Raw genomic sequence first — 7,958 nt, 5'->3', positions numbered from 1 at the left:
ATAGACTAAAAGGTACCATCAAATCCAAAGTCGACATGTTTTAACTTATGAGTGGCCCACCATTCTGAATACTTGAATCAACAAATGTTTGATTACTACAATATTATCGAAAACAATACAACACCTACCTCAAAAACGTCATTTTGGTGAAATTTTATCCAAATCTGAATCGTAGAAGTAACGTAATAACCTTCAGTGCATATGCAAGTGCTCTTTTACATAACGTCACTTCAGCCCCATGAAGTTTCATGGAATTTTAATTTTCAAGAATTAACAATTTTTTTTAATTCATTAGAATCAGAATTACAGTGCTGTAGTTGAAGAGTTGCCCACGATAATTGTTTTTTGACGGACGCAAATATCAGTGTTTCTGTTCCCGCTATGCGTCGCCAGTAAAACTACAATTGCGACAGCCAAATCGTCAATTGACGGCGGCAACTTTTCAACTAAAATACTGTCTTTACTTAAAAATTGCATAATCGAGTGTGGAGTGTAATAGCTGTCGGTACAACGTAAAAACAAACTGTAAAAGTCAGTTGGAAAGAGCTTAACTCGTCATATATCAGCGTAAACCACAGCAAAATGCAAATACCAAAAAGCAAAAAGTTTCTTTGGAGTTACTGAAAGCAACTTCTAAGCCAATTTCATCTAATAAATACACCAGGTTTACCACGTTTGCACAGGAAAAAGGGTAGGGGTAAAGTGCGAAAATCAACGGCTTCTACTAACTAACACTGGCGGATCTAGAAATGTTCATAAGTGGGGGGCCACTGACTTCCTAAAAGGGGGCCGCTCCAGTCACGCTTCAGTGATTCCCTATATACAGCAGCAATTATTTTATATCTTACAGAAACTAACAAAGAAATTAGGGAGAGCAGTCAATGTTGAAATGAGGAGATGCGATGATATTAAAGACGACAACCCACAAAATAAACACCAGCTGAAATACTGAACATGGGAATGTAGAAGAACTGTTCACAGCGGGAGTAGAGTATTTATACATTCATGAAAATTTTCAGCGTCGGCTGTTCGTTGAGAATCTTACCATGTATCTTTACTGTCGTCTGCATGGCGTTTTTATTTTGTGTTTTTTGTTTGTGTGTATAATTTTTTGTATAAGTGTTTTCTGTTTTACAGAGCAATAAATGATGGATAAAACAAAAAACATAAAAAGAAATAAGAGTAAAAAGATTAAAAAATTGACTTTTAAAAATCAGTGTTGAAGATTTCGAAATCTTTTTCCAATAAATTCATATAGAAACTGACTACTCTATGTAAGTGCTCTGAGTTCAAATCGATGGAAAATCATAATAGAAATGATTTCTGCAATGTTAACGCCTACTTAATTCGAAAATCTACAGATATATACATTGAAATCTATAAGAATCTTATGCCTCGTTCACACGGACATTTAATTGGAATAGAATTCGAATCAAATGCGAATCGAATTCGCTAATAGCGTTCACAAACTCTTCTTTTTTTTAATTCGAATTGGCATATTCGAATTATCCAATTCGCATTAGAAATACGCTTTGCTTTTGTGAATGCGAATTAAAAGTTAACGTCGTTTGAACAGTAACTTTAGCGAATTTGACGCGCATTGTAATTCGAATTAGAATTGACGCTAGGACGTAAAACGTTTCGAATGCGAATTAAACTAATTCGAATCAGTTAATGCGAATCGAATTCGAATTACGTGTGAACTCAGCATAATTAAAATATTTACATTGTTTAATTGTTTTTCTTCGCCTGAATATATTTTTTTTATACCAAACCCTACATACATAGAAGTGAAACATGTTCCTTCTAAATTCTTATATATACCTATAAATAAAAAAAAATAGAACAAAGTAATTTTGCAGAAAACTGAAAACAGTTCTTTATAAATTCCATGCGTCCGAAGCGTTTTTCTGGATTTATTCCCACGAGAAAACTCAATACCGAATATTTGAAATCCAAGGATGTATAAGAACCGAAACAGTTGAAGAGTTATATGACAAAAAAAGAACATATAAAAAGTCAATTTCATCTAAGGTCAACTTTGCCTGAGTGAGTGAATATCTTAATAATTTTAAAATTTATAAACGGAATGTTACATTTTCCAAATTGCTGATTTAGCTTCTACAGTTTCAGCATAGTGCATTCACATCCGTGACGGCCAATGGATAATAACGGTATATTTCGTTTTAACACGCTAATGACATAAATTTGTGGACCCCGTGAAACATTTATTGTTTGCGATGAAGCGTCAGAGATCGTAAGCACATACAAAAGCATTATTCATTTTTACCGTTAAAAAGAAAACGATAGGTTATTTTTTAAATAACCTGGTTCGACTTAATTCATCATTATATTCAAAGGATTTATTTTTAATTTGGTTTAGTATCAAAGTTTAAATTCTTTGTCATTCAGGATGATGCAAACAGGTCCTTATTGTGTCTGTCCAAATTATAACAATGAAGAAAATTTTAATTATATAGATATAAGTATAAATCATACGGTTACCCATAGTAAAATGTATCAAAAATCAAAACAAATAAAAACAAAATCTTGTGTAAAGAATAGGTAGTGTTTCTACGCAGAAAATAAATTTATAAAAAAAAATAAGTACGGATTCAACTTTTAAAAATCTTATCTCGATTTAATTACTTCAAATTCAATTTCTATATTTGTAATGCGAGTAGTAGTTAAGGATGTTATATTGATAATTACAAATATTTTATTGTAAATATCAAGAGTTTTACCGTAAAAATCGAAAATGACAACATTAAAAAGCAACGCTTAAGTACAAATTAATAATTAATTATATTTCAACAAACATGCATTTATTGCAGGTAAAATTACCTAACTTTTAGCTCCGTATTCATTGGTATGAAACGCATCAGAGTTAAGCTTTCATTAATTACGTAATAAAAAAATGCCAAAAAAGATTATGTTACAAGAAACTTAGTGATGGATCTAAAACTTTGAAAATAAGGATAGGCACACAGTTTTATATACAAGTAAAAGTATACGTATTTTAGAATTCATAATGAATTACCTATATTTGGTTTTTCTAAAGGGCTACAAAGTCTCCGATAGGAAAATGAAAATATTGTAAATACCAAACTGGAGGCAAAATAAGCAAGAAAGGAAAACGGACAACAATTAGTAATATTATCAGCAGACTATCTGTTATAAGTTTGATTAGAGGAAAAGAATTAAAACAGCTGAACATCATGGACATTTTTAATTTGATTTACTCTTAATCGATCCCATTGCCAGCAGGTTGTTACTTTTAAATGTTAACATTTATGTATAGTGTTAGTTTTGGAGGGTGTCAGCGAAATTTACCTTTTTATTTTAAAATAGATAGTTTGACTTAGTTTTAGAGGGAGCACGGAGACTTGATAGTATTAGACTTTGCTGTCAATGAAGGTACAAGATGTCTGGTTTGGGGGGGGGGGGGGGGGTGTGATTGTTGCTTTCGAAAGGTAGCAGGAGACCGTGGTTTCTTACTACATTCCTAGTGATGTTACTTTATAATGACAATCCCGAGGTTTTGAAAGCAAATGTCGTTTTTATTAGTGTAGAGAAATTCATATTCGATCGCGACCCTCTAAATAAAGTAAAAAACCATAAATGTATGTTCAACTTTACTAGAGGGCGAGGAAAGCATCAACACTGAAAAGATGTTTTTGAAAGCAAAAGTCGTATTCATATGTAGGGATTCTCAATAATCGCGACCCTTCTTATAAAATCGCAAAATATACATGTATGTTCAACTTTACTCGAGGAAGTTGAAATCTTAGTTAAATTCGAAAACTGATGGTCAAAGAATTCAATTTAATCATAGGCAATGCAGAACCATTTATGTGCAAAGTCATAATGATAATAGCAAATACAAATTACATGTAAAATGTTTGTTTTGACTGATTCTCTTTTTTCGCTGAAGTTGGTATTACGCAATCTTGTATTGTTTTCTTATTTTATTTGTTAGGTTTAACTTTTAAACAATTTTGCTAGATTTCATTCGTGAAAATGTGAATTTTTTATAAATTCTACATGCAGAGGAAGTGTAGTTATTGCATATCAACTATATACAATTTAACATATCATTTATAAAATCCTCGTGTTATATAAAATATTTAAAACGAATTATTATTTTAATTTAGATAAATTAAATTAGACCTACCTTAACTGAAAACCATGAGCGAAAATATCCAAAATAATTCGAAAAATAAAAAAATAACTTCTACATGCATTCATGTGACGAAAAGGGACAATATTTCATCTTTCTATTAAATTTATGTCCAGAAATTCATTAAGTGTCCCACCGGAATCAGATATATTTGCGAAGACGAAAATCTATAATATTTCACTTCATCAGATGCGGAATGATAAATGACCAATTGTTTGTTAAATTGATTAGATTTAATTGCATTTTTTAAATTTAATGGTAGATTTAGTACAAAAGGTTAAAATTCGGATACACGTCAGTGTTCTCAGCTTCCATTTAAATGCTTGAAATACTTTAAACGGGTTCGATCAAGATCTTAACCGAAATATTTGGAATGTAGCGATGACATTGGTAACGTATTTTATTCCTGATTTTGTTATTTTAAATAGTAAACAAATAGTATGAATTAAAATTATATAATATGATCTGTTCATAAACAAATACGTGATTTAGTACATCTGACTTAACCTTTGTCTATTTGTTAGTCTTTTTTGTGTGCTTAGTACCAATTTGATCAGTCAAACCATCTTAATGTTGTACTGATGCACCACCAACATGGCAAGGTGAAGGTTAAGTGTTTACAAACATGTTTCACCCTGCCACACTCAGTGTGTGCCTGTCACAAGTCAGGAGCATGTAATGCAATGGTTGTCGTTGGTTGATGTCTGTCATATGTGTCTTTGTATATAGTTTTGCTATACAGCTTGCCGTTTATATCTGGACTAGACGGTACCATGGTTTTTGCCTATTGATGAAGGTCGTACACATGCTACAGTGGTCTATAGTTTCTTACATTCAAATTATTTGGACTCCAGTGAATAGTTGTCTCTAACAAGCAATCATTCCTCACCTCCTTATTTTGATTCCCATGCTTTTTATATCAGAGAAACACTTTTCCAAAAAAAAAACTTGAGTTTGTAGTTATTATGTTGATTTGAAATGTTTTTTTAGATACTGGAGCCGGATGGCACGATTTGGAATGTAGGACGCGAGGATGAACATGTGAAATCTTGGAAAGAGATGAAAACAAGTGAGAAGTTTGAAAACAATACAATAAGCGAGATTTTTTAAATGATCACACTCGTGTCACTCCCCTAATTCTTATACGTACAGCGTATGTATTAGCGTAAATAAACCCGTATACTGACGTTTCTATCATGTTTTATTAATCCTGGTTTTTTTTTAATCAAGATAACATATATATTTATATACTTAGTAAACGATGTTGCTTCATGAAGTCTTGAAAGAAATACCTTTTCCGATGTTAAAAAAGATTATTTTTCAAATGCTATATATAGTGCTGAACTTACTTTCAGTAACATTTAGTAACATTTTTTCTTTAGTTGTAGCAGTTTTCTGTTGTTTTGACGTATAAATTGACTCAAGTCCTCTTTCTTGTTTTATTTTTCTTTTGCGTTTTTTTTTAATTTTACTTATAAACCACTAAAGCATACATCATCAAAATTGGCATTGCTCTTAAATGGTGATGTATTAAAATACACTTGATAGTGAACGGATGTTCTGATTTTTCCTCATATTTACTGATTTCATAAATCACATTCACCATAAAATAAAATATGAACAAATCTTCCTTACTGTTTTTGATTACATAATGCGTAAGTTAGTTCGATGAGTTCAATGTCATGATTTTTAAGTTCAAGGTCAGACAAATCATCAATATTATAGGAAATCATATACCTTTGTTGTTAGTATTATGTAAAACTTAACATGCATGCAAGCACGTCGTACAGGTATTGTTTTGCTCCTTTGTTCGATCAAATTAAATCTTGTGAAATAAAAATTTTAACATGCCAGAATAAAAAAAAAACCCAACATGCTGTGCAGGATCATCAATAGATATAAGAAGATGTGATATGAGTGCCAATGAGAGAACTCTCCATTCAAGTCGCAATTTATAAAAGTAAACCATTATAGGTCAGGGTACAGTCTTCAACACAGAGCCTAGGCTCACGCCGAACAGAAAGCTCTAAAGGGCCCCAAAAAAAACCCATTCAAACGGGAAAATCAACGGTTTAATCTATTAAAAAACGAGAAACGAAAAACACTTATGAACCACATCAACACACGACAACTACTAAACATCAGATTCCTGACTTAGGACAGGTGCAAACATTTGCAGCGGGTTTAAACTTTTTAATGGTAACAAACATCGCATAGTTCACATACGTGGATACAAAAAAACAAAATGCTTTTGGTTTTTTTCGTAAGCAAGCAAAGTAAGCAAAGTAAGCAAATTATTTCATAATTTGTGTGCATCTATACTTTTAAACATTCTCAAGGGAGACCGATTTCATTGAGCTGCAACTCCTCTGAAACCATACAAAGTCGGAAATATTTGGGATATGACGTATCAATGTAGTGTTTTGTACTTACTAAATTAGTTCTTGAAACAATCTTTTTTCAACAGAAAATTCCAAATTTTGAAATAATATCGAAATTTGGAGACCGTTATCGATCCGTACTGCCCGCGAAATCCAAGTGAAAGTAAGAAGAAAGTTTTTAATGATGATCTTCTAGTTACATGTTAATATGAACAAAGGAGATATATGGTGTATATACGTCAACCCGCCATAACAACACAAAAACAAAAATGTTTTGAATAAATGCCACAGAGACCATCCATTATCTGTGATCAACATCACGTAATCAAAATGACAAAAACAAAGATTTTCAAAATAAAGAGTTGACTATATAGGATTTTGAAAAAGTTCGTATGATTGCATGGGTATCAGATTTCAATGATTTATTATTTTGAGAAATCATCATTTAAAAATTACAATTTTCAAAGGATATAATTAGAAATAGAATGAATGGTTTTATTCTCATAGACTGTAGTACATAGCTACAGTAAAAATAACATTTATATATAATGTATTTTTTGTTTGTTTCACACATGTGTGAAAATAATTAACAGTACAATAGTATTACAGTTCCTGTAACCAGGGAAGATAGACTTTCACTGATATGTTCGTATAAATCTTCATATTTTTTCTCTCTCAAGATACATGTTGGATGTCACTTTGCCCTGACGGGAATTAGAACAAACTGGTACTTCGGGGGCGTGGGACCTTTTTCTTTTCTGTTACATAGTAATCATATGTTATTTAAAATAATCTTTAAAATTCATATGGGGATATGATTTAAAAATTTGATAATTTTATCGCTTTTACTACTCCATTCAAAATCTTAACAAAATCAGTTAATAAAATCTGTATACTGTACCTAAATTGAAATAATACAAAACTTTAGTCATGTAGTTTTTTTTATTGATTCCTTTTTTTTTTTCAATAACCAGATATTTGATAAGATAAATGAGGTTTTATTTCTAGTTAATTCATATTTGAATCAGAGATACGTTATCTCTTAAGAGCGTTACAATGAACTATAGAAACATGTACTTTAAATATGTCATAGTGAATTCTTTTACGCTATTTATATATTTTTATATGATTTATATAATACGTTACGCCTGACCGTTCCGGCGAATCATATTTTAATTCAGATTTTTTTTAAATCTTATATATGGACATCGTTAAAATTTATGATGATGTAGATGGGGCTTACAGAATGGAGATTAAAGAACAAAAACATAATGGTGCAATAAAATCGGTAAATGAAAAGAGAAAGAAAACATTTCAGCGATAAAACATAAAAAGAAAAACAGAAATTTGGAAGAAGAAAAAAGAAGAGAAAATTAATAAACATTGGAAAAAAAAAT

Source organism: Mytilus edulis, chromosome 8 (assembly GCF_963676685.1).
Source record: "Mytilus edulis chromosome 8, xbMytEdul2.2, whole genome shotgun sequence".
Lineage (NCBI taxonomy): Eukaryota > Metazoa > Mollusca > Bivalvia > Mytilida > Mytilidae > Mytilus > Mytilus edulis.
The sequence above is the reverse complement of the archived record's forward strand: the minus strand, read 5'-3'. Positions refer to the sequence as shown.